Consider the following 26,084-nt stretch of genomic DNA (forward strand, 5'->3'; position numbering starts at 1 on the left):
CATAAGGCGAAATTTCTTTGTTGGGTTTCTCCATACACACACACTGTGAGAGATGTCGGCCTTAGTCGATCTCTTTTCTTTTTCACTCTGGTGATTGTTGGATACTGTTGGGAGTTTAACAACAGATAAGTGGTGTTTCAACCCTGGTATAGCTTTGACTGATTTGAGGATGTAGCTGGTGGTTGGTGGCTGGTGTTCGCATTCAACATTATCTTGCTTGACATCTCAGCCAACCGTAAAGCCAGAAAGCGCCACTAAATAATAAGTGGCATAATGCCAAATGCACCGATTTATGAATTTTTTGTAAATGTAAATATGTTTGTGCTAAGCCAACGAATACACATGCAGGCATCACATTCATATAAAAATGGTGTAGGAAATCAAAGTGTATTTTTGCGAGCTTGTTCCTGATGTGGCATATTAAGTATTTGTTTCTGATGAATGCATATTCTGAATTCATTTGCTACTGCTTTTGAGTGAAAGTGTGTGCCATCTTATTTTTGCCTAGAGATTTTTTTTTAATTTGTTAAAGAAATTTAGTACACTTAAGTAAGTTAGTATTTGTAGATAATTTAAAGCTATAAGTTACGTTTATATTAACTCCTTTCTTATTTTCTGACACGATTTTACATTACTGTTATACAAAATTGAGAGAAAAGTAGATAGGTGTTCAAGGCTGTTTTGTCAGCATTTCGAACGCCAATACTGATGGGACCACGCGATTTTTCCCAAAAGGGAGTTGTATTTTTTTTACAGTGTTTTCGTTTCGATCCCCTCCTTGTTCTGACGAGACCTTCCTGGTATAGAAAATGTACAGCAAAATGTAAAAAAAGCAAATTATCAATTTTTCATCTGTCGAAATTAGCGACAAAAACAGGAATTGGCTTTCCAATTGGACTAATCCCAATTTTTTTTATTTTTTATTTGTTTAAAAAATTATAAAAGAAAAAAGCTAGGTCACTTTTGATGTTGGGTTCGGATTAAGCGCATCGAAATTAGGGCTTAAGATTTTTTCTCAAACACAAGCAAGAATTTCGAAACCCGAAAAATCGAAAGCCCGACACATTGAACCTTCTAGGCTATCCCGCCCCATAGTTCCATGGGGAACTTGGGGTCGCCAAAGCCTCGGCTTCTAAAGAAACAGGATTCGCCACGAGTGGGTGAGGTTGAAATTTCGGTGGGAGAAGTTATAAATTGCGCTGGCAACCCCAGAATCATTTGGGTATTTTAGTCGCCTCTTACGACAAGCATACCTGCTTTAAGTGTGGCGATATTGGTTTTGGCCCCTTCCCCCCGTTATGAGTGAAATTTTAAAAGAACGTTGTCAGAACCAAGCAGTAATGTCGCCTTAAGCTGAGTCCGGAAAAGTCGGATTAACTACTTTTCACGATGAAGAACAAGCCACTTACTTCTGGATTACAAAAGCAATTATGTGGAGCTAAAAGCAAACTGAACTAGAAATCGTATACACATTGTGACGAATATTAGCAACACTAAGGCATACTATCATCTCTAAGCCGATACTAAGCAGACACTTGTATCTACATAAACAAATCAATCATTATGTCTACACATATGTACATACAAGACGCGGAGAGATATGCACAAACACATGCATATATCTGAGATGCTCACAAAAGCATGCAATCATCGGTCGAAGTATCACTCACATATACACGCGCATATGAGAAGCTATAAACGTGCATCTGTAGTTTATAGCTGGTAAACAAGTAGTAAATTCTAGAAGGGGAAACGCCTAGAAGTATGCCGACGAGGAAACCGAAGAGTATAAAAGCAGCATCAGCTGAGGCATGGCAATCAGTTTGATTTAAACTAGCAATTAGTTGCGAAGTATAAGTGTTATTGTGAAGTACGTTAAAGTAGTCTAATAAAGACCATTTTGCATTATTAAATATTGGAGTTATTTATTCAACAGTTTAGCGATTCGAACGTTAGCAGAAGGTTTGGAATAAGCGGAATTTCACTAAATTCGTTACAATATGAAAGGTACGGGAAGCCTATATTGCTTTTTACGTTTGTGAATCGATGTGGGGTAAGAAATGGGGTCTCAAGCCGAAAATGGCTATATGAGGCAGTGGTGGGACCGGTGCTGATGTACTTATGGCTCTATTGTGTGATGGGAAGCTCTTCTTCTTCATTATACCTACCTCCCTGTTGCTTATATATTTGCTTCTTTCTATAAAGCAAGCAATGACTATCAATATTTTATTCGTGTAATATTTTTTTTAAATAATGGAGATTTGGTAGTAAGTTATGCATTTTCGATAAAAACAGTTTCTGAAGAGCTCGTGAGATTTCCCCTTAGCATGCCATTTCCATTCTTGTTCACTTGTTTGATTGACTTTTTGAGTACCCTTTCACATTTTTTTAGGCAATTTGTTGGGTTGCTCTTTTTGGTATAATATTGACCCCGTTGTTGTATAATATTGAACCCTATCCGGATAGTGTCTTGACGTCTCCTTTGACGTATGAGTCATTCATAATTCATTTTGTGTAACAATTTTATATACATACTTTTAGATGGAGGATATACGCTTCTGTACTCTCGACATCTGTTTGTCATGTTTTGCACTTTAGTATCTTTACGTCGCCACTCATTTTTCCCTTATGATATGATAATTTTCGAGCCAATTTTAATACCTACAGGTATGAATTTATCTTAAAATAAGCCTTCGCTTTAATATGCAGCGCATTACTTTTGTGTTGCGACACTCTAATATTATTCTTCTTCATTTTGACAACCATTTAGATTCCAAAATTTAAATTCGCTCCCTTTAAATTACAGAATTATTTTTGCTGTAAATAGAAAACTATTTATGCTGCTATATGAAGCAAAAACATGGACCATGACAACATCAGATGAAGAGAAAAGTTCTTTATGAGCTTTAGGCAGCGCGAGAAAAGAAAAAGGTCTGCATATCAATGCCAAATAGAGTACACTCTAAATTTTTTACCAAAATTTAGGATCATTTTAGGTGTAAATTTTTGTTGAAAATGTGCTCCTTGTCTAAAAACACAATCATTTTCACTCTAGTCGAAATAAAAAAACCCAATTTGCCTAATTTCCGATCCAATTTCCCACCTAAATTGTTTGTATTTAGGTAGATGTTGTTTAATTTTAATCACAATTTGCGTAATTTTCCGCAATAATACAAATTTACACGTAAAGTGTTTGAATTTGGGCAAATGTTGTTGAATTTTAAGTATTGGTGTGATGAATCTCACCATTTTGTCATTCGCAGAATTTTTCGTAGAAGTGCGCGTCAATTAGCAGCAATTAAAAAGTTAATTTCTCCAGAATTTATTATACCTGTCTATATAATTTTTGGAGCATATTCATTCGGTGCTGGTTGCTGTTATTATACGCATAATACAATTAAGTTGTTAACTTAAGAAATTATCATTTACATCTGTACAGCCACCAAGATGAAAAGGTCAAGATGTTCAAGTGTTTGTTTTCAAAATGTGGGAAATTATAATTCTTATGAAGTGCATTTCAGCCCAAGTCACCCCATTAAAAAGGGATTCCGAGAGAAAGAGTTGTTTTCTAATACACAGATCCGTTGTTCATTATTTATAATTTGGATCAACAATCGAAGAAATAAAAAGCGACATAGAAGAACCAACTCCCTGGATATCAATAGTTGGTAAATTTCCATTCTAAAAACGACCTTAGTTATACATTTTTCCAATTTAATTTTTTTATATTTTTTAATTCCTAGCGACATAACCACCGGATAGCTGTGCCCACGTAGCTTATATTTGGTTTGAAAAGGAAATTACATTTAAGGAGGAAGATTTTAATATTATGGATGTAGTTTTTAATGTAGTTTACCCTAAGCAAATATCACAAACTTTTGAATTCTTAATGAGATATTTTTTTTGATTTTACCCACACAAATGCGAGGAAAAAAACTATATATAAACAATTTAAGAAAAATTAATACACTTATTAGAAAACTAGACCAAGTTATCTAAAAAATTCCCTTAAGTTATATTTAAATAAAGCCTTAGTAAGTCTGAGTAAATCATTGCCAAAGGCGGTAAATATTGCATTTCCTTTTTTTATTATTTAACACAAAAAATCTTGCGCTGTCAAATGAATATTAATTTTTATCTAAAAAGATATATGTAGTTTTCTTTCCTGATAAAATTGAATTTTTTAAGCTTTAATATGACAAAATTGGCCAAACCTGTAACGAAATTTATGAAAAGTATTTCCTTATTCCTAAGAACATTTAAAAATGTAATTATAATTCTTGTTTGTCTTATATTAGTGTAAAATAAAATTTCAAAAAGTAAATTGTACCGTGTTATCGTAAAGCAATCATCCTATTTTATATTAACTATATTATATATAATGAAAATATACCTTTAGAAAATAGGCTGATTACTTTTCTTTCCCTCGGTACTGTATATATGCATATGTATACATACATAAGTATCTTTGTATTTGTTTTTATTAAACAATTAGACATAATTTGTGTAAAATTTTACACTTATTTTGTTTAAAAATCAACAACATGTCTAAAAAATTAGTTGTGTAATTTTAGGTCGATAATATTCGGTAATGTGTTGCCTACTATTATCGACGTAATTTTCAGCAAAACTGATTTAGTGTATATAGCATATTGCTTTCACTCCACTACAAATAGCATTCCGTTTGAGGTTTTCTTCCTGCTACTTGCCTTCTTTCAAAACACGTTGTAGCTCGTAAAAAAGCATACGAAATTATATCTTTTATAAGCTACGGATCTTTCTTCTTGCTTTGTTCATGTTCAGAGCCGTAGCAATAGCAAAGAAAAACTCCAGAGTAATACAGCATTTTCAATCACTGGTTCTAGTAGATTCGCTGCCATTCTCAGACAAATTTTATACCACACTATTGAGAGGCTTAAACTTTTTAAAGAGCCTAAGCTTTTCTTTGAAGTTATCATCAGCATTGTCTTTAAGCAGTTTCCTTTATAGTTGTGAAGTTTACAACAAGTTCGTTTGACTTCAGGGTAATACGTTCCTTTGATTTTCAAAAACACTGCAGTGATATTGCAATTTTAAGCAAATATTGCATACCCTAATGTACATTTTGATTTGACCATTGAAAGGATGAGCATAAAGGTAACCACTTGTGACTGAATATTTCAATTGGGTGAATTGTTATCAATATATCAAAACAAAAAAAAAAACATATTTTGTCGCATCTACATATTTCGAAATTATGAAATGTGTAGATAAGCATCAGCAGCAAGGGGAAGGACGCAAAATGTCTATTAACTGTACGGTTTCTTATTATGCCGTGAATTGCTAGAAGATTCAAAATGCTGATATACAACCCTTGGGTTCAATAAAAGGGTGAGCTAAATCCGTATGTATGTTTGTGATAGTAAAATAGTGATTTCAAATCGTATGTGCAGACATAACAAACAAACATTCGTTATATGAAGGGAGACAACAAACAAAATGTTAGATGGTATCTAAATCAATTGATGTTTGGATGGACAATTAATAGAGGAAACCCAACATGTGTAATGGTTTGATCACTTTCACAGCAAATAAATTACTTCATAAAAAACAAAACGAATAAATATATAAATAAAATTGGTGAAGAACGCACGTGCTACGATAATTTGTGTAGGTAGGTACTTCCAGATTTGGTATAAAACACGCATGACATATTAAGCGGAAGTACAAGAATATAATCTGCTTTTAATGGCAGGTTTTGGTATTGCGTACATATTTTTTTTAATTTTTTTCGTAAATACCTATTTCATGCCATACACAGTTGGATTAAGTTGTAAGCTTTTCTGCACTAATGGTTTAATGACTCATAGAGCAATTTAATCAATGTGAGGATATTCAGTCTGCGTTCTGCGAGGCTACGCTTATTTGTAACAATGTGGGGTAGGTAACCGTCATATACGGTGGGTCGAGTTTAAGAAAGTTTGTGTTAAAAAAATGAATGTACTCACGTAAGAGTTTGGATAATTGCGCTTAGTTATCGAGAGCCAGTTCCGCAATATATTAACCAGAATTTCGGTCAGGTACTACTATTAATCCAAAATTTGAATGAATGTGCATATTTGTCGTAACCATTTTTCATGGTAGGAAGATATTATTTAATTAAACTTCTTTCTTGGACGTTGTGGCAGCGCACTGCCCTCAAGTGGGCCAATGAAACCAAGCTAATCCTGTCCACTATTTTTAATTTAAATTTTTTCCGAGTCTTTCAAAGGAAGTGGTTTCTAAAAGTTGTTCCATTATAAAAGCGAACCCGAAACATCAACAGTTCTCGGGTGAGAGTTATAATCTTACAAACACTGAAATGGTTCGATTAGTTGGAAATTGGTTCTACATTGTTTAAGACTTTTAGATTTATAATGCCTAGAAATTCAGTTTGACTTTGTTCAAAAAAAAAAAAAAAAACCAGCGTGAAATCGATCCATTTAATAGTTTACCCACAAATATTAGTTACTCCTTGCTTTTCCCTAAGACTTGCAAGGGTTGGAAGATTTATAAGGTTCAACTGATTAGTGTAAGTAAAGAGGACGACTATAAAAATCTTTGCACAAATGCCAAAACTCTTCTCGCTTTATTGACTGTGCAATTAACATGACTGTTGAACCTAAGTTTGCACTTCATTTTAACAGCCAAGTGGACAAAAACATTTACACTTTCCAGAGTTATGCCGGCATATAATACGATTTTAGAATATTTTTTTAGTTGTGGAAATATGGTTTATGAGGAACAACCGAGGGAACATTAATGACATTCGAACAAATATTTTATAGGAGTCCAAATAATGAAACCAGGTTGAAAGCAAAGCAAGTCCAGTTTATAGAGAAGTAATGTGTAGATTACTTTGCCAAATGCTTTACTGAAATCAGTGTATATAACGTCAGTCGATTTGCCTATACAAAGCCCTTGCTGAGAATTATCGAGCAATGAGGAAATGGAAAATGTGAGGTGATTAGTAGATCTTGGGAAGAGTTTGTTCTCAGGCCCCGAGTTGATTCAATACTTCTTCGCAGGTGTGCCACAACATGGCGTAAGATTTATTAAACTGGTCCTGGTTTTTAAAAGTTATAGTTCTGCTTTCAAATAATATACACACATAAATAGTTTTGTTATGGAACGAAGTTCTCAAGACGAAACTAGGTAGTGAATATAACAGAAAATCGTGAATGTCGCGGCTGTACACGCGGTTCCTGAATTATGTCTTAATTCGAAGTCATGCCACCTCAGATTTTCTTGCGGATTTCTGTTTTCTGAGCTTAATAAGGTCAGCAACAAAACTTAACGAAAATTATATATATACCTCCAAACTCTGCAGTTAGGTGCCAAAAACCCCGTTTTCGTAGGTTGATTCATATATTGGCTTATAACTTTATTTCTGTTTGGTCTACGAGCAAAACTTTTATGTCATCAGAAGCACGACCTCCAGCAATGTACAATTTGTTAATTTATATGTAGAAATATCAGAGAAACTGTACAAAATATATTGAAAACTTAATGCAGTGAATCACTTGTTTACTTTGTATAACGGTTTTCCTGATTATTTTGGTTACGTGTATATAAAAAGGATTATTGAAGAGAGTTTACAGTAAATTTTGCTTCCAACAAGATACACATTTCAAAGATTAATTAAGGTTATATTGTTGTTTTCTACGATTTCATACGAAGACACAAAACAAAGTAGTATCAGCGTTCTGATAGGTCCTGAATTGGTATGCTTGAAATAGATGGTCATAACTATGTAAGGCGCTAAACGAACACATTGTGAACACACCCTCGATTTTGACGCAAAAGATGTTTTCGGGTCAAAGCAAGTCAGTTGGTTTTTGTTGGTAAGGCTCAGTGGCAGTCTCATTCTAGGTTTTCTGAGTAGAATTTTGGCCAATTCGTACACAAGGGTTCGACTTGACCACTACCAATTTGAAACAATTCACCATATCTCACTTATCTCATAATATTTTTGCCTTAGAATTATTTCTAAATTCTTCTCCTTTTTTGTGCAGTGTCCAATTCGGCTTATTTGATTATATTTTATGGTTCAAAAACATATATTATTTTTTTAATTTGCTTAACATGCATTAAATACGTTATAATAATTCTCAAAAATTACTTTTTTACCATTTATAGGGCAAAAATGTTAGCAAACATGTTTTGTCCCTATTTATTTTTTAAGCCAAATTTGGAATCTGGAGGAATGCAATTTATTCCAAAAAAACAACCTTTAACTGTGCACCATGCCCAGAAAAACATTGAAGTACTGCTGATATTGATTTTTGTTTTTCAGCGATTTGCCCCTATTCTTTTTTTCCAACACCGTTTGAACATAAATATTTTGGTCTTGAGAAAATGTATAATTTCTTCTAATGTCCTTCGGATCTCGGCAGTTGTCGAAAGACGAAAAATATTACATATCAATTTTGAAAATCAGATCTCAAAAAAAACAAATGAATTACGATAACCCGAAATTATATCGTAAATATCCCCGAAAAACTGCTAAACTTTTACAAGAATCAACAAGAACGATCTCATAGTGGACCGATATGATTCTATATGAATATTTCCGATGCAGTGACGAAAGAAATCCCGAAACTATCTTAAAATTGTACCGGAATGATCCCAAACAGTTCTAGAAATAGCCGCGATAATATCTCGAAGTAGCCGCGGAATGATGTGCTATTCAATCTAACAATCATGAAAAATATCCAACATAGTCCCGAAATAATATCGAATTTAATTCCGGAATGATCCCAAAATTAATAATAATTATTTGCAGATCTTGATAAAAACCTAATCCTAAGTTTACATTATGCTAAGTTTAAGAAAGAAGGTGAGAGATGTAATATTCCTGAAATTTGTTAGTGTCGCTAAATAACAGTTGCTCGAATAACTTTGGTAATAAATCACACTAATTAATCTCTATGAGCGCAAGAAAAAGTATCACCGAAAATACACCAAAAAACATATCGCGCTGAGGAAGCCCTTTTTTCTTTTCTTCGAAATCGATAGTTAGGATTGTTTATGGTTAACCTAAAAAGGGAATTTGCTGTCAGTGATAATATTGTAACGAATTTAGAGAAAATTCCGCTTTTTCCACCTTCTGCTAACGTTCGAATCACTAAACTGTTGAATAAATAACTCCAATTTGTAATAATGCAAAATGGCCTTTATTAAAGTACTTCACAATAACAAACTGTGCAACGAATAGCTTGCTTAATAACCACACTGATTGATAGCTCAATGAAACTCTACTATTCAAAATAACACTGCTATTGCTCGCTAGATATCGTCTTAATCAAACTGCTTGACAACTCAAATCAAACTGAATTACTTCTTACTCGCCTGCCCCGCTTTTATAGTTTACGCTGCATACTTCTAGGCTCTTCCATTTCCAGAACTTACCAACTATATTCGTGTGTGTATAGTTCTCATATAGTTCCTACTTGTTTATAATTGTCTATTTTTTAGCGCTTCTCAGATGTACATATGTGAGTTTGTAGTTTACAGTCTCCCGCACACACATAAGCGTATAAGTAAATTCATCTGTGTGTGACATCTCATCTCTCGCTGCCTTGTATGTAAATGTAGCTCGTCGGAATGTGTACATATGTGTAGACGCAATTATTGATTCGTTTATGTAGATACATAATGATTGAATTATTGATGTGAATTCACGTCACTGCTTAGCATCGGCCTGGAGATGGCAGCACTCCTTAGTTTTGCTAATATTCGTAACACTGCTCTCCACCTAAGTCTGATCGTCCCGATCAGACAAATCTCCCAATCTAAACGCCGCTAGCATCTCCAAATATACCACCCTTCTAATCCGTGGTTTCCCAGTGGTTTGTATGCGGTAGATGGTATCACTGATCTTCTTCACAACTTTGTACGGGCCTTCCCAACTGCACCGAAATTGGGCTGGAACACCTTTCCGCCGGTGAGGGTTGTTTAACAGTACCAAATCTTCATTCCGGAAACCTTCCGAATTATTTTCCCTGTCGTACCTGTGTTCCATCTTACTACTCATTATTCTGGATCGTTCTCTCGCACTCTGTTGCTTGGCCAATGAAGAACTACTTTGTAGAGCTTGTTCTTGACGGATTGGCTTCACATACTCAGTATCGTTCTGACGTTTCCCAAAAAAAATGTGCGCGCTGGCTTGAAACCATCCTTGCATTCTTTCTGAAAAATTCTTTCAGTCATTTTAGTGCGTCCATTAGGGTTTGTTGATGCCGGTCTTTTCCTCGCAGGTACTTTTAATTTCGCTTTATTTGGCACATTCGAACCATCAACCTTTGCTCGATCTACTTTCCTTGACTTTCGTGGTCTCTGTCGAATCTCCTCCACCAGCACTCGCTTACTGCTGAACCCCTTTTCCAAACTGAAGTTAAGTGGCACATCTTGGTTCTCATAATGCATCACCCTTCTCTGCATATCGATCTTGATGTCATGGTCAACCAAGAAATCCACTCCCAATATAACTTCATCAACGATCTCCGCCACAACGAATTTGTGTAGAACCATGACCTTCCCAATTAGGACTTCACATATTACTTCTCCCTGGACTTGGTTATATTCGCCTGTGACCGTACGCAACCACGCTCCAGGTAATGACTTTACTCTCTTGTAGACCAAATCAGATCGAATCAAGGAATGAGATGCGCCCGTATCTACAGTCAGTACACGCTCCTTGCCATCCACATTCCCTGTGACGGTAAGACTGCTTGATTTCCTTCCAATTTGCGACACAGATATCACAGGACATTCAATAGCCGGGGCAAGTTTTCGTTCTTTATCTCTTACTCGCTCTTGCTCATCTCCTCCAGCTTTGCGTTTACTGCCACCCACATTGTTGGAACTATTAGGACCAAGATCGCAATGACGTGCAATGTGACCGGACTTCCCGCATTTGAAGCATTTGATAACTTTTTCACTCCGCTTTTGCGATCCTTTCAGCACCTCCAATATTGCGTCTACCCACTCTGGCCTTTCTACTTCCACACGGCGTGCTTTGAAAACTGGCTTACACAGAAGCGACACTGTTTCCTGAATCAGAGCTTGTGACACCGTTTCTGTGAATGTTGGCTTTGGGTTTGCGTATGTAGCTCGCTTCGTTTCCACGTCTCGTATGCCATTTATAAAACTCTGGATTTTTACCCTCTCGGTGTATTCCACGGGTGCGTCCGCATTTGCGAGATGAGCCAACCTTTCAACATCTGAAGCAAACTCCTGCAATGTCTCATTTGCTTTTTGGTAGCGGTTTTGCAACTCAATTTGGAATATCTGTTTTCTATGCTCGCTTCCATAACGTCGTTCTACAGCAGCCATCAATGCTTCATATTGTTCCGCTCTCCTTCGGGAATCGTCTGTAGGATTTCCGCTGCTGGCCCCTTCAATGCCACGAACAATGCAGCAACTTTATCTTCCGCATTCCAGTTGTTCACTGCTGCGGTCTTCTCAAACTGAAGCTTGAAGACCTGGAAAGGAACAGAACCGTCAAAAGATGGAGTTTTTACCTTTGTATTACTCGCTGAAGCAGCCGGCCGATTAAGTTGCAATTCCTGTATACGACCTCTCAACGCATCCACCTCTGCCTCGAATTTTTCTTCAAACTGCATTATTTTTTCGTCCATGCGCGCTTCGAGTTTTGATGATATACGCGCCTCTTGTGCTTCTAGTTGTACTGTTATGCGTGTCTCTTGTTCTTTCAGTTGGGTTGCCATATATGTCTTTTGTTCTTCCAGCTGTGATGACATATTTGTGGATATTTGTGATGACATTTCTGTTATACGTGTTTCTTGTGCTTCAATCTTTGATGTTATTTCTGACGACATTTCTGCAATATGTGTCTTCTGTTCTTCCAATTGTGATGACATGTTGGTAGATATTTGTGATGACATTTCGGACATTTGTGCCGATATTGCAGCCAATATCATGTTCAGGTCTGTGTTCGCCATTGTCTGCGGTGTTTCATTTTTCTCTTCAATTTTTGTTGTCTCCTCGCCATCAAGATGAAAGACATGCTCTTCCACATCAATTCCTTCTGCTTCCATTGCTTCTCGTAGCCGTGCCTGAAGTTCGAGTTTAACGCCGCTTGTATTCAATCCACGGCTCTCCAACTCCTTCTTCAGTTGCGGGATCTTCAATTCACTTAACTTTGTCATGTCCTTGTTGTCCTCTAGAATTTATTCAACAATTCCTCTTTTGACACCAATTGTAACGAATTTAGAGAAAATTCCGCTTTTTCCACCTTCTGCTAACGTTCGAATCACTAAAATGTTGAATAAATAACTCCAATTTGTAATAATGCAAAATGGCCTTTATTAAAGTACTTCACAATAACAAACTGTGCAACGAATAGCTTGCTTAATAACCACACTGATTGATAGCTCAATGAAACTCTACTATTCAAAATAACACTGCTATTGCTCGCTAGATATCGTCTTAATCAAACTGCTTGACAACTCAAATCAAACTGAATTACTTCTTACTCGCCTGCCCCGCTATAATTGTTTACGCTGCATACTTCTAGGCTCTTCCATTTCCAGAACTTACCAACTATATTCGTGTGTGTATAGTTCTCATATAGTTCCTACTTGTTTACAATTGTCTATTTTTTAGCGCTTCTCAGATGTACATATGTGAGTTTGTAGTTTACAGTCTCCCGCACACACATAACCGTATAAGTAAATTCATCTGTGTGTGACATCTCATCTCTCGCTGCCTTGTATGTAAATGTAGCTCGTCGGAATGTGTACATATGTGTAGACGCAATTATTGATTCGTTTATGTAGATACATAATGATTGAATTATTGATGTGAATTCACGTCACTGCTTAGCATCGGCCTGGAGATGGCAGCACTCCTTAGTTTTGCTAATATTCGTAACAATATAATATCAAAAATTGTCGTCTTTAATCAGATTTTGATTTCTTTATTTTCTGATTAATCAAAATTATTGAATTATAATTAAAGAAAAAGTTAGCCCCTTTAAATAATTTCACATGTAGTATATGACTTTAGTTCACTATGTAAGCAAGTTGTGATTATTCGACATACTCGATTGGTTGATTCAGTTATAACAAAGTTCAATAGAAGGCAGTACATGGAGTTTCTGCCACAGTTTTTTAAACTTTAGCAAAACTTTATTTAAATCGGCTAGATATTATATTTTTTCTTTCGTTTTCTATCCTTATTCTCACTCTTCAAAAAAATATCTATGTAGTCATCACAAAAAGTGTAAAATATGTATTTCATTACTCAACAAAAATGCCCACAGTTCGTTGTTTACAAATTTTTCATTCATTCTGCAAAGGTAAAAATATTTGTTTTTCTTCAAATATATTTGTTAGTAAGCCTGTAACTTAATCAAGAGTATCAACAACAACAAAATGAACGCAACGCACACAACGGGAGGTTATTAGCGAGTCGTTGTGTCGCCGAGCCGCTCATTCACCTTCGTAATTCTATCAATGAGCAAACCGCTTGCTAAAGGCACACAAAGCCAGCGCTGGGCAGGGGTATCTATTACCAACTATTTGAAAAAAGGTGCGTATAATTTGATAGGGTGGGGATTTGTAGTAAAATCAAGTATCATCACTAACAACAATACTGATTGAGAAGCACTAAACAATGCAACAAACATATGCACTTACTGCGATAGAGGGTGGCTCATATTGTTTTTTTTTTTTTTTTTTTCATTTTATCAAATATTATTTGGGCAGCGGAAAATCTCGATCGAAAGTCGTTATTATCAATCATAAAGCAGTGCGTTTATTTCATGAAACTGTTTGCCGAAATGAAATTTCCACAAAGAAAATTGGCTTGTAACCATCTCATATTCTACGGTTCGACGCCATTGGACATATCTATTGGGTGGGTTCGCAATCATCACCGAACACTTTGGAGCCTTGGGTAAAGGTTGTGGGGCTGTTCACTTTGAAATAGTGACTTCTGTCCCACACTCCCTATAAAAACTAAACAAGCGTATTGGTGCTATAGTTTAAATAACAACCGCAAAAGAACAATAAATATTTAAACTTAATGAAATGAATTATCAGCAAGAAAAAAATTTAATCGAACTGAACTCAAGAAATTTCGAAACTATTGAAGTCTTAAATCCTCGGAGTTTACAATTTAACCATACCGAAATTGACCGCCGTTCATCGATAAGATAATTCCCACGCATTACGGAATACCACCCAATACCAATGAACAGATAAGGGACGCGTAAAGAAAGGAGGCGTTGAGATAACCTACAAAGTTCGTTGGTGTTATTGTTGTGGTAGCTGTGCTTCGCCCCATCAATAGGCGCGATCGATCACAAATTGTCATCAATATCCTCTAACGGGAGTCCAAGGAAACTTGCAGTTTCAACAGGGGTGGACCATAATGAGAGGGGTGTTAGGGGCCTTGGTTCCACATAATAATTGAGGAGATGGTTGGCGTCATGTGGGAACACATTGTAAGCAGGACATATATTTTGTATGCCGGGGTTTATTCTGGATAGGTAAGTGTTTAACCTGTTACAGTACCCGATCGAAGTTGAGCTAGAGTGTCGCGCGTTTCCCTGGGGAGAGTGCATTCCTCTTCTACGAGATTCGTCGGGTAATTCCTGGCATTGAGGTCCGACGCCTATTTGTGGATATCACTGAGGACCTGCTTGTGGTTTTTTGCTTCATACGGCTATGTTCTGAGGTGAAGGCAAAGTTCGTCATGGTTATATCAAATAATTCTCAAGATGGTCGACTAGTAGTAAGTAGTAGGAACGTACCGGATCAATATACGACAAAGGAGCCAAAACCTTGGTAACAAGAAAAATACTATATAAAAAAGAACGACAACCAAATAATTATAAAACTATTACCGATAGCGTTTTTGTGAAAACTGTAAAGTTCAGCTATAGTATGCCAATCATAAACATGCCAGCTCCTCTAAGAATGGGGAGCACGCCAATGGTTCTTGTTTCGACCGTTTTTTTAAGCTGACCGACAGCATATTTCTGGCATAACGCAGATTTTAGAACGTCACAAGTTTACTACAACAGATAAGCTCTACCCTTCTCTTCATAGGGTGTGTAAGTGATGAAGACACCAGATAAACGAGAGAAACCTATTATAGCATTTGCCTCTGTATTAATCATACATGCTGATCACCAACAAAGAAATTCAGGTTTGTTAAGAGTAATTCCAGTATCGCACATTTGCATCTTTGTGTTATAAATTTGTGGAAACTAAGAAGACGGTGAAGTTCATCGTAACGTAATATATCGGCCGGGCATAAAACCACCTTGCCGTCATGACGGTAGAAAATCGTTCATAACCGTTTTTCCCACCGCTATTGTCAAAGCGGTGAGTATTTTGTCAAATATTTCAAATTATTTATAAAATAAACAACATTTTTGAATTGAAATTTTTTTCTTGTGAGTTTATTAAAAGAAAAATTATAAAAAAAACTAAAAAAAAACATGCAAACGTGTAAAATTAACTTTTGCAACTCGTCTGCCGTAACAGTTCGTAGTTTCCAACAAAGCGTTGCCGCTAGAAAGGGTGAGTATACCGGCCGCTCTTAAGCGGTCGTAACATAGCGGTACCGCTTTTGGAGGAAACCAAGCCTTAAGAGATGATGCAGTAACGCAAATTATGGAAAAATAAATTAGAACAATAATATTACTTCATTGATCGATACCTAATATTAAAAACGGAGTTTGATTCAACTAAAGACAAAAGAGCATCACTTTCATTTGCCAGATTTAAAAAAAAAAAACATTTCAATTCTAACAACCCTGCAATAAATCTATAATATAAAAATAAGTCGGGTTTCCTTCCTGACGCTATAACGCCACTGTTTTGTATTCGTTGGAAAGGTCTCGGGCTCCGCGAGGTTTATAGCAAAGAAAATTCAGAACCGACGCACAGGGTCTTGAGATATAGGCCAAAATGTGGACCCGGGTACCCCTAGAATGTGTTTATAGAATATGGATATCAGATGAAAGCTCTTGATGAGTGCTTTAGTGAGGGTAATTTTCATACCCCTGGGTGACTAGGGTCTCGAGATATGGGCCAAAACGTGGACCCGGGTACCCCTAGAATGTGTTTATAGAATATGGATATCAGATGAAAGCTCTTGATGAGTGCTTTAGTAGAGCGTAATTTTCATACCCCTGGGTGACTAAGCTCTCGGAGATATAGGCCAAAACGTGGACCCAGGTACCCCTAGAATGTGTTTATAGGATATGGATATCAAATGAAAGCTGTTGATGAGTGCTTTAGTAAAGGGTAATTTTCATAACCCTGGGCGACTAGGGTCTCGAGATATAGGCCAAAAGGTGGACCCAGGTACCCCTAGAATGTGTTTATAGAATATGGATAACAAATGAAAGCTGTTGATGAGTGCTTTAGTAGAGGGTAATTTTCAGACCCCTGGGTGACTAGGGTCTCGAGATATAGGCCAAAACGTGGGAACGTAAACGCCTAGATAGCGTTTTTTACATTATGGGTATCAAATTGATGCTGTTGATAAGTGCTTTAGTACAGGGTAGTTTTCATACCTATTGGTGACTAGGGTCTCGAGATATAGGCCAAAACGTGGACCCGGATACACCTAGAATGTGTTTTTACATTATGGGTATCAAATTGAAGCTGTTGATTTGTGCTTTAGTACAGAGTAAGTTTTACACTGCTGGGTGACTAGGGTCTCGAGATATAGGCCAAAACGTGGGTCAGGATAACACTAGGATGTGTTTTTACATTATGGATATCAAATTGCAGCTGTTGATGTGTGCTTTAGCACAGAGTAAGTTCTATGCCGCTGGGTGACTAGGGTCTCGAGATATAGGCCAAAACATGGACCCGGATACCCCTAGAATGTGTGTGTCTTATGGATATCAAATGAAAGCTGTTTCTGAGAGCTTTAAAGTAAATTTCATTGCGATATTCGATTTAGTCGCATCAACCTGGCAAAACTGATAAATATGCATGCGAAGCCGAAATAAAGACATGAATTAATTATACCCACATATCTATTTACATACGTCCTATTCGATTGGCCTGAAATTTGGTATATAAATTAGCCTATATTAGTATTTACGATGCTTTTTCCGGGAAGTACACCAGAGACGGACTGGGACTGGGACTGAGACTGACACTCGGAGTGGGACGGGGACTGACACTCGGAATGGGACTGGAACAAAATACATACCACACTCTGGGACTGGCAATAAGATATGAAGAAGAATGAGAAAAACTTGAGAGAAGAGAAAAGAGAGAAGGAGACTGATAAAGAGATAGAATGAGACGAAGATGGAGAAAGATAAAGCGAAAAATTCGGAGGGAGGAGTGAATATAAAGATTAGGAAAAAGTGTAGAGGAGCGAGGGCAGAGTTAGGTGGAAAAAGCTTATTAAAATATATGCAGATAGATCAAATTTAGAGTCTGTCGGGTCTGCTAGTCGTAATATAAAAGAACATTTAAATTCTATGCCTCGAATCGAATCACACGACCTACACTGAAAGAAATGGTGCTAGTAAAATCAACAAATCGGTTCTGTTGTTCTTGACTTAACGGAGATTCGGTGAAATTGGTCCAATTATGGTTAATTCGACCGAGTTCTTTGTCAAGCGAACAAATTAGTTTAGTCATTTCAACAGAAAAGAAATTGTCGCTCTTAAGTTAACAAAATTCTGTGACAGATTCCTAATCAATCTAACTGATTTTTCTGTTAACACAACTGATCTCACTGGTCATTTCAACAGCGGTCAACAGTCAATACATGAGAAAATTTCAAAGAGAATTTTACGCTCACTGCGCTATCTACTTTGTACTTATGACGATGGTGCCACTTGTTTAAAAAAAAAAATACCAAAATAAGAAAACCACCAAATCGAAAAAACATACAAAATGGGGAAAACAACAAAAACTAGTTTTTCAGTTATCAATACAAAACGAAAAACGCTTTTATGAATTTACTGTGCAAAAAATTATGAGATACCGGGACACCTATTTATCGGGTACAATTTTGCAACTTTTCCTCCAAGCGAAATGCAAAATTGCGCCCTCTTGTTGCAAAAGTTTTGTTTAAACGAACAGGATTTTTCCAAAGTTAGTAACATTTTGTTAAGTGCGTACATATGTATGTATATGTAGCAGGCATGCGTTTTTATGCGTTATTACGTATATATGAATATGGCCACCGTGGTGTGATGAGAGCGTGCTCCGCCTGTCACGCCGTATGCCCTGGCTTCGCACCCCGGGCAAAGCAACATCAAAATTTTAGAAATAAGGTTTTTCAATTAGAAGAAAATTTCTCTTAGCGGGGTCGCCCCTCGGCGCTCCGAGTGTATTTCTGCCATCAAAAGCTCTCAGTGAAAACTCATCTGCCTTGCAGATGCCGTTCGGAGTCGGTATAAAACATGTAGGTCCCGTCCGGCCAATTTGTAGGGAAAATCAAGAGGAGCACGACGCAAATTGGAAGAGAAGCTCGGCCTTAGATCTCTTCGGAGGTTATCGCGCCTTACATTTATTTATTTATGTATATGGCAACATAGGTACTTTCGTACAAAGCTGTCGCAACAACTTTTTTTTTCATTTGACTACTAGAACGGTCAATTACGAATCAACGATTTGTGCACAGTTGATTCAACATCTTGTTGCGATGGATAAAAATTAACAGAAATTTCGGTTGAATTGACCCGCATTTCGGTTGATTTTACCAGTCTTTTTCTTTCAGTGTAAGAGCTTCTTCTTCTAAAGATAACATAGATGGCAGAAAAACTATCCGATATTTATATAGCGATTTTAAAATATATGAAGCAGATAATGGCAAGAATCTGGATGATATGCAAGCTACTATAAAATATTATAACATAATTTCATATTGTACTGCAAGAACCCAAAAAGGATCAGTGTGATCTCTGTGTCGCATATAACCCAAATCACGAGTTAGAGGAATAACTTGCATTTTTAAGCAAAGGATCTAAGTAGATCCGAAATGGTCAATGATCGTAATAAAGTAAATAATATCTTAAAAGTAGCTACATATGTATTTTTGAAGGTAGTTTTATAATGTTCGAGGCAATAATTCTTCATAAATAAAATATTAAATAGAAAATAGCCCTAAATGCCGTACGAGAACGCACATTATTATTTTTAGTTCGAAAGTGAGGCAAAGCGAAGGGCTATGAGATAGTCTCATGTATGACATTACTTTAAAAACTTAAGCGACCAAAGAGAGAATGGAATTGATAAGTTATTTTAATCCGACGGGTGTTGCCTTCAAAATAAAAATAAGTATGTTACATCTTTATATTTATTTGTCGTAGCAAGTTAAACAATTAAAAGCATAACACACATGTTCTTAATAAGAGGTCATATTGAAAATGATGTGCATACCCTTATTGAGAGGGAAGTAAAAAAGAACTTGTAATCGGGCCAACTGTAAGTATACCCCTGCATACTGAATTTTTAATTAAGACCGCCGTAAAAACGAACCCACCATTAAAAGTATACGACCTAACCTTTGAATTATTTTATTACTTAAAAGCTTTGCAAGGAGATCTTCATATTTTTACAATAAAATGTGCAATATGTACATATACACCATATGGGAAATTACCGTTTCGACCAAACATCCAACCATTACCATTAATTGGCAGTTAACCGGCTAGGAAGTTTTGGCCGTTGTGTTAAATGTCACGCTAGCTACCCCAGTCACTCGATAATTGACACCAATTGCGAGTACCAAGGCTGATCAAGTCTTCCTACATCGTCTTCCCAGCTCAGTAGAGATCTCGCCGGTCTCTCTGATTGTCGATTGGAAACCTTTCTGGGCCGTAGCGCCTTAATAACTTTTTATAATATGTCATAGTCAGTGACGCTTTTGCGTAAACCTCGTACAGCTTCTCATTATAACTCCTTCAAAACACGCCGGCGGCCTCACATACGGAACCATAAATTATTCCTCTACACCGTTCATGATTTCGAGCCAAACATCAGGACATGTATCAGGATTTTTTTTCGTCAAGAGAATATTGAATTTTCCAATTGCCTACTCAGTCCAATGTAGCACTCGTTGACAAGTGTTAATCGCCGTTGAATTTCTAGGATGGCATTGTTTTCGGTGGTAATGTCTATTCCCAGATATGCGAAGCCCTTCACAATTTCGAATTTTTATGCGTTAACAGTTTATGATGACAGCCAATACTTCCTGTTGTCCTCACTCACTTTATGACCCACTTTTTTCATCTTTATTCAATCCAGAGAAGGCTGAGCCTACGGCGCGTTTGTTAAGGCCTACGATATCAATATCATCAGCATACGCCAGCAATTTTCTGAAGCCTCATTTGGTTTCGAATGGCTCAGAAATGCTGTCCCCAATCAATTAAAACTTTCATACATTTTTTATAATTTTGGTCCTTTGTTCAAAATTGTTGCCTAAAACAAGTTTTTCATTGAGGCAACTTGATCTTCAAGCACATCTATTTTTTACATAACGAAAGTAAAAAGTTTATTTTTCAAAAAGAAACTTCCATATGATTTACCCTTTATATGCACACATTTGTAAGTGTGGCAGCAACAATTATCATGTGCAAATCGGTAAACCCTTATTAAAATAAATCTCCATCTTATTCAATATCTTCAATAGACATAGGGCAGGGCCAATTTACCTATTCAGTGCGTATATATGGATATGTGTGTACTGTTGGTATGTTAGTTAACCGAAGCACATCCATACCTGACAGCTTTCAAAAGTATACAATATGATACATTTGATGAACGATGGAAAGGACAAAGGCAATGCGGTATTTTGGATATAAAAATATAATAATTACACGCTAACAAAACCTGTGATCCGCTGATGTGCAAGCCGCCGTCGACTCTCATCAGATACCCGCATGGGTGTCATAACAAATAGAGTAACCCTTCACACAAAACTCCTCATCAGACGTAGAGTGCGATATGATTCGATTCAAAAATAAGTACACATTTACCACGCAGTGAATATATATACTATGATTCCTAAGCCAGCTAATCAGCCAATTGTCATTTTCCCATTGCCAGATCATTTCAGGATGGATTTTAGAGTGTCAACTGTATTTTAGAAAAAATTAGATTGGTTTTAAAATAGTCAGTTGGATTTTACGAAACCGTTAGTTGGTATCAAGATTGGAAATTGGAATTCGGAAACATCATTTCCATTTTAGAATTGCCTTATAGACAAAATCCGTTTTGGATGCTAACTTTAAAAAAGAGGAACATTTTTTGCATGATAATGGATCCATTTCTTTCTGAAAGTTTTGGGGAGTGTTATCGGTGTTTCGGGTAACTAGTACTGTGCCGGAAACGATTTGATATGACCACGTTGAACCTTCTAGGTCATCCCACCACCTTGTTCCTTGTGGAACTTGGGGTCGCCTAAACCTCCAAAATATATGTATGATATATACATCGCCGGATGTTGCACAGTGTCATAATAAATAAGAAAACTTTCAGTGCCGCCGAGCGAAAACAGCAAAATTAAAATGAAAAGTTGTAATATAAATTTTACAACTGTGGACACAATATAAGCAAAAATTCTGAGTTTTACTTGGTTGGTCTTTTTCGGACTAGTTTGATATTAGGCACACATTTTTTCTGACTAGTTTGGTTTTTGACTGAAGGGTATGTAATTTAAGTTTGTGTCATTCAACGCCAGTTTCATTTGTTATTATCTCAACGATGCATTTATATGTATGTATGTATGTATGCTTAAACATTATCTATCTATGTGACGCACGTGCCTGTCGTCCGTATTGCAGCCTGCAGTGCGATTGTTGGAGGTAAGATTCATTACAAATTAAGTCTTTTTAATTGCGGTATCAGTATTAAACAACCCGAAATAGCCAAAACAAAACTGACGATATCTATTTTCAAGTGGGATTAAATATATATGTACATACATATGTATGTATGTATAATACATAGAATACAAAGGGAATCCGATTTTAGTTGCAAGTGTATCGCGCAGCTGATAAAAGTTGCTGGTTGAATTAATTAATGCTTCACTGATAATTATCTATTTACAATTTGGTTAAATAAAGATCCTGCTACTGCACCTGGGACTTATTGACAAAAGGTTTTATAAAATTAACATTTTAAGAGTGCATAAATAATTGTGAAATAAAATAAAACTATGACTATAAAAAATTCAAACAGAAAAATTTATTCTTTAAAGAAGCCAGTTTATTTGGCTACAAATCGCCGTGAAAGCTGGAGATCCTGTTGATTGGTCTTAAGCAACGCGCAGCAAGTTATCACTTATTTTGCTCCTTTGAATTGAGTAGATATAAGAAATGTAAACTTGTCACTCGACGAAAAAAAGGTACGCTCTTTAAGCCTAAAGGGGTATACAGATTATCAATGATTAGCATTACGGGAGCCCTATAAACTACCCAGGCAGCAGCATTGCATGCCATTCTACACATGCCGCCTGCAGACCTAATGGCCAAAAACATCGCGTTAACAACTGCAACAAGACTTAGGCCTCATGGCAGCTTGGGTGCAGGTCATATGCCATAGCAGTATAGCACCATCAAATATCGAGCAATCGATATATGGTTCTGGTGCCTGAGCTTCGAAAGAGATCTGGGGCGACAATTGAGCCGGAGGGTTGGCACCAGGTTGCAGAAATGGTAGAACATATACGCGTGTATACTGATGGTTTCAAGTTAAGGGAAGGGTTCAGGTCTGCTGTTAACTTTGTCAATCCGGAAATAATTAGATCCTACAGGCTGCCAGATTACTGTAGCGTCTTTTAAGTGGAAATTATAGCCGTGAAGAAAGCAGCAGAAATTCCTGGGGGAAGCGTACTCAAGCTGCAGTCGCGTCAATATATGTTGATAGTCAGGCGGCGGTTAAAGGAATAATCTCACACAGTACTTCATCTGGAAGTGTCGTGGAATACAAAGCATTGGAGAAACTTTGCTCGTATCGGAGCATATACTCGTACTGGGTTCCCAGTCATAAAGCGATAGAAGGTAACGAAAAGACCGATGAGTTGGCAAAGGAGGGTGCAGCACATCGATGGTAAGCTTCCCAATCCGTTTGGGAGGAATCAAAAGGAGACAGGAGTTGCATTAGATGCATACAGCGGGAAAGGCGTGGACAAAAGCGCGGGGCTGCAAAACTTCTAAGATCATGTGCAAATCCTACGATATTAGACTCACGAAGTGGCTCATATCTCTAACGAGAGAATACTTAAGACTCACGATGGGCATACTCAGTGGACACTGCCTTCTGACGTCATATGCTTATAAGTTAGGCCTCGTCAGTAACAGCAAACGTAGGAAGTGCGAGCTGCAGGAAGAAACGGTTAAACACGTTCTATGTTGGTGCCCTGCGCTCGCGAGGTCCAGGCTGCAGCTATTAGGGGCGACAGAGTTGCCAGATCTCGAGGCAGCAATTAAGCAAATCCTAGAAAACTTCTAATATTTGCCAAGAGGACGGAGTTATTCTATAAAATAAGTCCTGGCAACTGATTGGGGTTTTTAAATTTGGTCGTAAAACAAATTCTGGTAATACTACCAACACATTCAGTCTTTGTGGGGTCTTTATTGGCCGGCCAGTTCAACCTAATCTCAGTCTCTAATCATCATACCCGTTCTGATGTAAAGCACGAAATCATGGGCAATGTCGAATGTAAAGTCGGAAAATATTTGTGGAGGTATGATTTTGTCACAGCGACTGAAAGATCACAGTATATCGCAGCGAAAGCTTCAGATAAATCGCTATGATTGCCTGAATGCAATAGCATTTATCTCTCGTTCACAATCGTAAATGATGACAATCGAAATCACAGCTCTCGTCACTCGAGCAACTAGATGCGACAGTCTGGATCAATGAAGCTTTGATTTATGAAGCGAATATGAGGCATTAGATGGCGCAGTCGCACTTTAAGGAATCAATTTAGAATGTGGATGTAAGTAAAACTATACCAGACGCACAAATGTGAATACTTAAAAACAGATGTTTACCTGCAGCAAACGTTATCATACTGCGCTTCTATCACTTTTAAATCACAATGCCTTAATGGCTAGACCATGTGATGCGACTAGATGCAGACGATACGGCCTGGAAAGTAATCCTATCAGCATCTTAATTTGACGGTGGAGAAAGTGAGAAACATCCGTAGATGTAGGGGATGACTTCTGCGGTGGAGGGAGACATTCACAATCAGCCCAATTCTAAACGAACATTCCGTGCGAGTTTTTTCCCTTCTCCCATTCCTCGTATTCTAAATAAAAATTCCTTGTGAGTTTTTTCACTTCTCCCTTTCCTCCTATTCTGAACAATGTTCGAAAAAGAGGAATTAACAATCAGACATTCACAATCAGCCCAATTCTAAACGAACATTCCGTGCGAGTTTTTTCCCTTCTCCCATTCCTCGTATTCTAAATAAAAATTCCTTGTGAGTTTTTTCACTTCTCCCTTTCCTCCTATTCTGAACAATGTTCGAAAAAGAGGAAACCGGTTATGGGAGAAAAGTAGGTATTATGAATGTGAGGGAGAGGGAGATTTCTTTGCCATTTCATAGGAGTTTTTTCACTAGTTAAATTAAAGGGAATGCATCAAAATAGTTAAAGGAAATTCGTTCTTTTAAGAAAGACCACTTATTTGTACAAATTTGTGCTAAAATATGTATTTACATTCTACCACAATATTCTCACTGTTAATACAACAACAACAACAACCACACTATTCTTTATTTTAAGTCGAAAAGTATATCATAAGCAACGGAATAGCTTCTTTGATGCAGCCATCCAGAAATTGCGCAAGGATTTTTTAAGAAGGCTTAAGCCAAGATTTTGGCATATGGCGAAAGGCGAACTCAACTCGACGTAGCCGCCAGAAAATTGCTTTGCAGAATGAAAGCAGGCAACTCCGGCGGATTTGTGTTATCCCGCCGTCTTCTTCTTATGCTCCTCTGTTGATGTTGCTGTGGCACCAATTAATTACTCATTTCAGTGAATACCACATGAAATGCAATAATGTGCATTGTTTATACCTTATTTCTTAATTTCAAACAAATTCGCAACAATAATTAAAATTTTCAATTTTTTAAACAAAATAAGAAATGCTCAAGGAAATTTCAATTGACAAAACAGCTGACTTCGAAAATTCGAAATTCCTATTCCCCAATTTTTCTTCTCCCTAGGAGAAAAGAATTGGAGGCATTTTTCCGCGGGAATAAAAAAATCCGCGAGAACAAAATTCCGCGAGAATATTTAGAATTGATCTGAATTTCTATACAACGGCCTAACACGACTAGACGATTAAGCGTCAAATAATGCTGTTGAGAATGAAAAACTTGACTGAATCGAATAAAATTCTATACAAAAATTAAATAAACTTAAATCCCCCGATGAGTGTACTAAAATTCTCGCTGTGAACACAGAACTTATATTTCCCATAACACACTCTTATAGCCGTTTTTACAGTGGCGACTTAACTTACATTCCACAATTTTCTTGTCGAGTTAAGCAAAGTTTAACCGCTCGATATTGAAAATTTTGTATTATATTGTGTAAAATGAGCTTCAAGCTTTAAAACAAAGAAATATGAACAATTTTTGTTGTTATATCGGCCTACTGATTTGTAAGATCGCGGGTTCGAATCGAGCTCAAGGCCTGACAATAATTATTTTATCATTATTATTGTTATGATAAATTTTTTCTTAATTGAAAAAATTATTAAATTAGAATAGAAGAAAGAAAAAATTTAGACAACTGCCAAAGCTCGTTGTATAGATTCATTTCGGGAACTGCTAAATTCCTTCATCGGCACCGTTTAGGCGCCGCTGCTATAACCATTCAGCCATCATAGCGTTTTTTTTTTTGTCTTCATTAATCCTACTTTTATTCTGGTTCTTGCCAATTGATATTCACAACACTGCGACACCTGTTGCAGAATGAATGTGAAAATTGGACTTGTTTGATGGCAATGCTGCCATAGTGTCATATTTTATTGACACTTTTTCCCCGTGCTCTCGGACAGACCGATCTTACTTCTAATGGGTATTTTTTA

General features: G+C 36.8%; 1 protein-coding gene across 1 annotated transcript in view; it reads right to left on the bottom strand.

Moving 5' to 3' along the window:
• Positions 1-26,084, bottom strand: part of Rfx (regulatory transcription factor Rfx) — a 206,328-nt gene that overhangs the window by 87,742 nt on the left and 92,502 nt on the right. The window lies entirely within an intron of this gene.

The sequence above is a fragment of the Eurosta solidaginis genome, chromosome 1 (assembly GCF_040869045.1).
Source record: "Eurosta solidaginis isolate ZX-2024a chromosome 1, ASM4086904v1, whole genome shotgun sequence".
NCBI lineage: Eukaryota > Metazoa > Arthropoda > Insecta > Diptera > Tephritidae > Eurosta > Eurosta solidaginis.